Below are 9,222 nucleotides of genomic sequence, written 5' to 3'. Positions count from 1 at the left end.
GGGAGAGAGAAAAAGGGAGAGAAGCATCAATGTGTGGTTGCCTTTCCTATGCCCCCAGCAGGGGACCTGGCCTGCACCCCAGGCATGTGCCCTGGCTGGGAATCGAACCAGCGAGTCACTCAATTCACTGAGCCACACCAGCCAGACATAGCATCAGTATTTTGAAAGGTTTTGAGTCATAATGAGATTTTACAAAACTGGGCAAATTGTATGAGGCCAACCCAAGGAAAGAAAGGGAAAGATTGTCCAGACCATGCAAATACGCCAGGTGTCCCTGGTTGAGAATCTAAACAAAGTGAGCTGATTAATGAGAAATAAGGTTTTTCATAGAAATGATTTCTAACACAGAGCCTGGAGGTTGCCCCTTCTTGGCATGTCTTCTTCCTGCTATGCTGAGAAGTGGGAAAGTTATGCAGCCAGTTTTATTCAGTTTAGTTCAAGGAAGAAGAAGAAGAGGAGAATCCATATTCTGGGCTCCCATACATGAGTAGAACAGTGAGAATTACATTTTCTTCCCAAGATCTCTGCTTCATTACACTACTATTCTGTCCAAATAAATGTTCATTAAAAAGTTCACACACATGCCTGAAAACACCCAAAGTTAGACTCCTGCATTTGATAGGAGATAGTACAATAAAAGAATGAAAAGAGATTTCTTTCTGTCATTTAAAAAAGTTTAAAAAATAATTTATCTCTCCAAGTACAGAGAGTCTGGTTTTATATTACTTAGTATAATAACATGGGAGTTTCATGTGGGGCTTTACCTTCAGATGCTAAAGCTTGTATGCATCGCTGAATGCTGGTTTGGGGAAGCGTGTCTGGGGAAGGGGACCATCAGCCCCAGACCCTCAGCATGGAGCCTGAGGAGTTTTTGCTTCTCCCTCTGCTTCAGGCTTGGCATCTCCCAGAGAGAAGTCCCTAACTTTTTAGTCCACGGATCTCACCCCAGAAGTTTGCATATGTGTGAGTTTATCCCTTAAAGCAATTCTTTGTTACATTATTGACTTATAAGGATAAAAGTATGTATTCTATGTAAGTCTTGTAATACAAAGATTAATCTGATTTTTAAGTATTTCATACTCTCTTTTTCTTTAGTTTCTACCACAGACTCAACAGCTGTTTGGAAAATAGTTTGTGTTGTTTTTTATTTTATGCTGTTGACAGATGAGAAGCTGCTATTCAGAAAGCTAAATAATACCAAAAATTACTGTGGGATGTGTGTGCAGGGTGGGGTGATGTTTGCATTGGAAAGTGCTCTGTCTCCTGAAATAATTTTGTGTTAAAAAATGAGAAAGTTCAGCATACTTACATATCCCTTGGAATAGTGCTGTACTGGAGGATGATCGCTACTGATAATAATTGCTGTATGTGTATCCATGTGTGCCTGAAAACACATATGCTCATCGTGTTTTTCCATTGTAAGAATCACAGATCACCCTGCTATCACCAGGGCAGAGCTCCACCCAGGTTCAGTTCTTCCCCTGGCACCCGCTGGTAGCCTTAGGGAGATGATGGCAGCCCCCTGGGTCAGGTCCAGTGAGGTACTTGCTCAGGGTGCCTGCTGAGTATGGGAAGAATGCTGCTCCTGACAACTGATGTTCTTCCCTTCCAGTCCCCTCCCTTTCCCTCTGGTCTCTTCTTCTTTTCTCTGGGTTTTGGTCCTTATTTTAAGCCCCAACCCAGCAGCCAATTGGAGGCCATGCCTTGCACACACCTCTATGCACTGTATTCCCATCTCAGTAAACTTGGCTTCACCACACAATTTGTGTGGAGGCAATGATTTGAATGACAGTCTTTTCCACTTATTGTGACCAACATAGTCCTTTGTAGGCTGGGATGTACCTTTAAATCATTTTCTTGGTTGAAACTCAGTAGCCTTGGCCACCCAACAAAGTAGGTCTGGAGCAGACCTACGCCAAGAGGTTCCATGGCCTCCAGCTGGGCTGGCAGGAGCAGAGCCCAGCCAGGGCCAGACCCAGGATGTTGGATGTAGCTGCAGAAGGGGCCGAGGTGGGCTGGCTTCGATGTTTGTTCCAGGAAAACAGGGATGTCATTTCTGTGTTCTACACAGTTGGTGCAGTTTGATGTCTTCTGGTTGCCACTTGTGTTAATAATCTTTATTTTCTGAGAGAGTATTATGGCTGAATTGCATCCTCCACAAATTCATATGTTGAAGTTCTACCCCCCAGAAACTCAGAATGTGATTCAGGGTCTTTACAAAGGTAATTAAGTTAAAATGAGATCATTAGGGTGGGGTCTAATGTGATATGACTGGTGTCGTTATAAGAAGAGGAAATATGGACACAAATGAGGAGGGAAAACCTTGTGAAGACACAGGGAGAAGGCAGCCATCTACAAACCAAGGAGAGGCCTCAGAAGGATCCAACTCTGCCAGCACCTTGATCTCAGACTAAGACCGGAAGAGTCCAAGTTCGTGCTGCCTGTCACCTACCAGGACAGGGACTGAATCTTTATGGGCGCTTTATTCAGATGGCCGGTAATCTGAGAAGACGGCAGGTTATACACCTTCACAGACTCTCTTAAATTCCATTTTAAACCCACTCTTTTTATAAGGAGAAGAAAAGTATAGGTAAGGGGTTTGGAATTCAGGGAAAAAGTTGATCAGATAAAAGGTGCAGCATTCTCTCAGGTGTGCCCCAGGGTGCCTGGACTACATGGCCCAGATACCATCTTGAATTGCTTGCAGACCTCCTGAGTCACAAAGGTCTCCTGGAGTCAGGGTGGGTCATACCTTCAGTTTCTGGAACAATAGCTTTTTACATGCATTGATTACTAGGCTTATGAGCTATTACCTGAAACTTAAATTTTCTAACTCTTGAGCTCCCCAACAAAACTTTTAGCCTCCACAATAATGAGAAATAAAATTCTGTTGTTTAAGACACCAGACTCTGTTTGCATTCTTCTTTCCCCCACCCCACCTTCTGGGTGCTGGGGATGAGATACCAGCTGGGTGGGATTGTTACAGGGTGCAGCCAAGAGGGGGGACCCCAAATGGGCATTTGAAATGGGGTCCAGAACTTAAGGTGTCCGGGAGATTTTAAGATGTTTTCACCCCCACCTCCAAGGTGTGGGTTGGGGAAAGGGACAAATGGAGCAGGGCCTTTGAGAGCTGTTTTGCATAGCAACAGCCTTGTAGCTAACCTCTGGTGTGGTCATATAACATATCTATAGCCTTTGGCTGGTCGCTTAGATATGTTAAATAGCTGTGGCCATGCTCTGAGCCAGGGGAATGGAAGTAACTACCCCACCAAGACATAACTGGGGGGCAGGTCCCCCGAGTTACAGCGCCTGCGTGGGAGCTTGGAGAAGATTGGCTCCATGACATGGGGCCACACCTGCCCAAACTCATGATGGCAGCCCAGTAAAGTTGGAAGGGTATGAGTTCTGGCATGTGCAGCCGAGTGTGGGAGGAGTAAGAAATGGGGCTGCAGAGAAAGACTGGCTCAGGGATTTGAACCCAGATGCAGCAGCCATTGAGGGGGAGAGAACCACACAGCTTTAGCAGAGTGAAGACTCCTGCAGCCCTGCAAGAGAGAATCACCATGCGGCTTTAGCAGAGAACCACCACTCAGCTTTGGCAGAGTGGCAACCCCGCCCCCCACCCCCGCACCTTGCAGCCATTGTGCAGGAGGAGAACCACGTGGCCTTGACAGAGTGGAGACTCCCGCAACCCTGAGAGAGAGAACCATGTGGCTTTGGCAGAGTGGGGACTCCTGTGGCCCTGGGAGAGAGGACCACGTGCTTTTGCCAGAATGGGGACCCCTGCAGCTTTAGAAGGGGGAACCACCACCTGGTTTTAGCAGAGATCCCAGCGACTCAGCTGAGGGTGCTGGGAACCCAGGGAGGTCTCCCAGTCGAGATGGAGTACTAACTGGGAATAACCAGAGGACTGCCTGAGCCATGGACTTCTATTTCCTTTCCTGAGATACAGTACTCTGGACTGGGCAAAGGAGGAAGGAAGGAAGGACTATGTCTCTTTGTGGGTGTTTTAAGGGACTTTGGGATTTTGGTGAAGACATTAGGTCACTACTTTAAGTCTGTATAGCATTAAATAAACGTTTCCTTTCCTTTTCACGAATCTCTGGCATTGAGAGACGTCTTTCCTCTGGCAGTGGACATGACGGACCTGGGGCTTCTTTTTCAATAAAAGTATATCGTCCCAGGCCCCCCTTGTTTGTTCTGTAACAGGATTGCTGCCCTTGAGGAGAGATTGTGGCAAAACCCTTCCCTGCTCTGCCTTATTTTTATCCGCTTTCACATCTTGTTACCTCGACGCTGTGTCTTTATGAACATCGGGGGCCTTGCCCACTGTGGAAGAATAGTCCCTCCCAGGGTTGGCCAATGGCTGGAGATTGTAAATGACTCCCCTGTAAATGCACCTTTCATATGTTCATGTGCAAATCAACCTTCTAGAGCCCCCCAACCCCACCCCAATCTGCTCTCACACTCAGGGCCACTGTTCCCACTCCCCAATCACCCCTGGGGCCAGGTACCAGACAACAAGAATCACCCCACTCCCCAGAGCCTGGTGACATTATTCACACTGGCTATTCCCGAGTCTGCTCAGCTGGACTTGACTCCCTTCAGAAGCCACAGTGGAGGCTCTCAGCCACATTTTTCCAGTGTTCTCTCTGTCTAACAGGCCACAACACTTCCCCAAGTGGCCCTGCCTGGCGTGGAGTGCTCTGTCTACACAAACTGTAACAAACTGTCTTTTCAGTGGCAGTGCCCTCATCTGTTGGCCCCACTGTATTCGAGAAATAATGAAATCTACATTTTAAAACATTGCTACCCAGCCTCACCCTCCTCCATGACACACCATCTTTCTGCCTCAGCAGCAACTCTCCTTTGTCATTTTTGCTGGCCCAGCTCTCTTCTTCCTGATGGCAGATAATCCCTATAATTCTGTTTTCCACTATTTTCTCTTTTATCAGTCACTCCTATAATTTCACCCATCTGCTGCATTAATTGACTGTGAATGGTGTAACAAAGTACCAACACGTGGGTGGTTCAAACAACAGTTTATTGTTTCACAGTTCTGGAGGCTAGAAGCCCAAGATCAAGGTGTTGGTGGGGTTGGTTGCTTCTGGGAGCTGTGAGGGAATGAAGCTCCAGGCCTCCCTCTGTGGCTTGGAGGTGGCCGACTTCTTTCTGGGTCTCCTCACATAATCTTCCCTCTATGTGTGTTCTATCTCCTTTCATGCTATTCCTTTTGTTAGGGCACCAGTTATGCTGTATTAAGGGCATGATGTTGTCTTAGTGTAACTGTATCTGCAACAACAATCCTGTTTACAAAGAAGATCACATTCTGAGATACTGGGAGTTAGGACTTCAACATACCATTTTGGGAGGACATAATTCAACCCATAACTACCAACTCCAAAGTCTGATTCCTTAGTTGAGTTTCTCAGGGTTATCATTTGAGTGCTTAAGTAAAAAACCACTGATAGGGGAGGTTGTTTAAAAAACAAACACACAAGCAGATTTTGGTACCCCAGCCCAAACCTAGAGACACCCAGTCTCTGGCTGTCAGGCAAGACCCTCTGCGTATCTGCAGCTGCAGTGTCTCCCACAGCAGGCGCGGGTGTGGTCTGGGGCTTCTCTCCCCTCTGCTGCGACTACCGTCATGGCCTCCTGTTGGGTTTCCTGTCCTCATTCTGCTTGCTGATTGGACTTCATAATGTGCTTTTCTGATATTGCATTTAATTTGACATCTTTTAAATGTTTATTTTATTTTTTTTAAATATTTTATTTATTTATTTTTAGAGAGGGAAGGGAGGGAGAGAGAGAGAGAGAGAGAGAGAGAGAGAAACATCAGTGTGCGGTTGCTGGGGGTCATGGCCTGCAACCCAGGCATGTACCCTGGCTGGGAATCGAACCTGCGACACTTTGGTTCGCAGCCCACGCTCAATCCACTGAGCTACGCCAGCCAGGTAAATGTTTATTTTTTTTAACTTTTTATTTATTTATTTTGAGAGAGAGAGAGAGAGAGAGAGAGAAAGAGAGAAACATCAATGTATGGTTTCTCATGTGCTCCCTCCTGCAGACCTGGCTCACAACCCAGGCACGTGTCCTGAACCAGCAACCCTTTGTTTTACAGGGTGGCACTCAATCCACTGAACCACACCAGCCAGGGCTAGTTTAACATCTTGATCAACAAAGATCTTTTTTTTTAAAATCCTCCCCTGAGGATATATATATATTATTTTTTAAGATTTTATTTATTTATTTTTAGAAAGGGAAGGGAGGGAGATAGAGAGAGAGAGAGAAACATCAATGTGCAGTTGCTGGGGGTCATGGCCTGCAACCCAGGCACGTACCCTGACTGAGAATCGAACCTACAACACTTTGGCTCACAGCCCATGCTCAATCCACTGAGCTACGCCAGCCAGGGCGATATATATTTTTTAATTGGAGAGAGGTGGGGGGTGGGGAAACACCGACGTGAGACAGAAACATCCATCTGTTGCTCCCATATGTGCCCAACAGGGGATCAAACCTGCAATCTAGATATGTGCCCTGACTGGGAATCAAACCTTCGACATTTCTGGTGTATAGAATGATGCTCTCACCAACTGAATTACCCGGTCAGGGTGGTGAACACCTTGATTTTATGTCTTTATTTCATAAACACACTGACTTAATTGTTTATGTGGCTTATAACAGAACATTACTGCATTTATTCCTCATAACAACCCTGTAAGGCAAGTGCTGTTCTCACCCTCAGTTTGCAGATGAGCATGTAAGCAGGGCCTGAGCTGGAAGCCAGGCATAGGTGCTCCCCTGACCATGAGGGGTGGGGATGCTCTGTGCTGTGCTCCTTTGGGTGAGACTTTCTCACATGTGAGCTGCCACCAGCATGGTCTGGTAAAGTCCACACTTCTCACCAGGATTCACATTTTCTTCAGGGGCTGGCCTGCTCCTGGTTCACTGGGTTCCCCTGCTCAGAGCTCCTGAAGGTCTAATGGATCTCAAAGGGTGGTCCAGGGCCAGGAAGGTCAGCCACCATTCCCTGGCCCCTCCCCAGACCTTCACCCCAGAACCAGACACTCTGGGGGTGTCCGGGGGGGGCAGTGTTCTGTTATAAGAAGCCTTCCAGGTGATTCTGGTACACACTCAAGTTTGAGAAGTGCACCCTAATTCCAATAGTCTGGCAGGCTCTGTCCTCTGGCTTCTCTGCCCATGATTCCTGTGGCGCTGCGTCCTTTCTCTGAACCTCCTCCCTGCAGTCTCCTTTTCACTGCCAGCGCCCTTTCCTCTTCCAAAGCCAGTCCCTAATGCTGCTTATTGATGAAGACTGTTCTTGTCATTAGCTCTGTGATCTGCCCTCAGAATGATCTTCACACTCTGTACCTATTTTTCCCTTATAACACTGTCCTTGCTTTACCTGTATAATCACTGTACTTGTCCCTGAAAGCAGGCAATTTGAGACTAAATGCCCATGTCACTCACACGTCCAGATCACAGTTTCTGTATTCAGGGAGACATTCAATGAACCACGGTATTGAATGACTACTATTAACCCACGGATCACCTTGTTTAAGGTTAAGTACATTAACATTAACATTAACAAAAAGGAGATTGAAAGTGATGACCTACTTTGAAAAAAAATGCCTTATAAAGAAGGATTCAAAATATAATTCTTTGACAGAGCAAATGTTTTAAAGTAACTTCATTTATCTTTCCCATCAAAACATGTGCTGCGTCTCCCACAAATTGCCCAAAGACTTTCTCTCTGACACGACATGCTCCCGATTCTCTCACGTACACCCCATCGCCCACATCAAAGTGACTTTCCCACGGTAGTAAAGGTTTGAGAATCTGCCATCAAGCATTCAGCATTGAATGTAATGCTCCCACATGGTCTGACTTTCATGTTATGAAAGAGCATCTTTTTGTGTGTGGCCTTTTTTGAGCTCTGAATGTAGACAATGTCTGCACCCTCAGCTATTGTAGCCTCCACAGCACACGGGCACCTCTTGCAGTCACCTGAAATCACTATTTTCCTCAGCTTGTATCAGAGCTCCCTGAGGTGCATGTGATCACAGATTATATTAATGACTGATCACATTGTTTTAAAGAGACACATAATTATTTTGCCTCTTGGAACATGTCTGCATAATATGGGGTTACTGTCGTCCATTTGAATCAGATTCACCACTGACACTAAAAGGTCTTGCACATTCTTCAAGGTATCTGGCCACAGGTCCCTCCCCTCACCCACAATTCCAAAGCCCAGAAACCTCTGAAAACCATTTTAGAACTCATTTGGTGGCAAAATCTGATCTGAAGCTATTTATAGGCTATGTTTATCTCACTTAGTATGAATGAGTTCCAGCATTTCTCTGCAGCAATGTTTAATCTGACTAAAAGTTTTTCCTCCAGTGTTCACTGAGGTTTTACCACCAAATATTTGGTATATTCATTGTATTAACCTTCTAAGTTAAACACACACACATGCACACAGAAGTGAAATCAAGACCTCATCTGATCCCAAGGGTAGCAAGATTGAGGTCCAAGCCTGGTGTAAGTGTAATAAAAGGGATTTTGATCCAAGCCTAGAATAAGTGTAATAAAAAAATTCACATTGTTTTGTTGCTCTGTGGCATGCATCTACTTTTAGTGCTGGAAATAAAGCCATCTTTGATAATAGAAGTTCCGTGTTGACATTGCACATCGGTCAATCCAGGTTATTTCTGATAACTTTTCAAGGACCTACAGATGGTCGCCAAGACTGCCCCTATTGTTTCCATATTTAAAGGATGTACCCAAGATTACAAGTGACTGCCTTGGGAATTCCAAGACATTTTTGATACTCACTTCTACCTGAATGAAGTGTTCAGATTCCTAAGAGCACAAAAAATCAACTTGGAAAGATTTCCCCCATAGAGCTTTCAGATGAGAACTTTCTGGGCTAAAATTGTGTTAGTTGAATACATCTTCATATTAGGAAATGGAGCATAAATGTTATCAAAACATTGTATTCAAATGTGCATTCTGTATAAATTGTTTTTTTTTCAAGTGTGGTGAGTTGAATTCTTGCATGACTTTTTTTTTCTAAAAATAAAATTACTTAGAAGAAATTTCCCCTCACATGTTTGTGGATTCCAGTGGAGCATTTTATAAGTAATTCTTTTGCCCACTTAGAATACCTAATGAAGTCAGGGAGATTCCACTACAAAGGTATTTCATTTGCTTTGT

The sequence above is a fragment of the Phyllostomus hastatus genome, unplaced genomic scaffold (assembly GCF_019186645.2).
Source record: "Phyllostomus hastatus isolate PE091 unplaced genomic scaffold, TTU_PhHast_1.1 phas_scaffold_21, whole genome shotgun sequence".
Classification (NCBI taxonomy): domain Eukaryota; kingdom Metazoa; phylum Chordata; class Mammalia; order Chiroptera; family Phyllostomidae; genus Phyllostomus; species Phyllostomus hastatus.
This window is presented reverse-complemented; position numbering follows the sequence as displayed.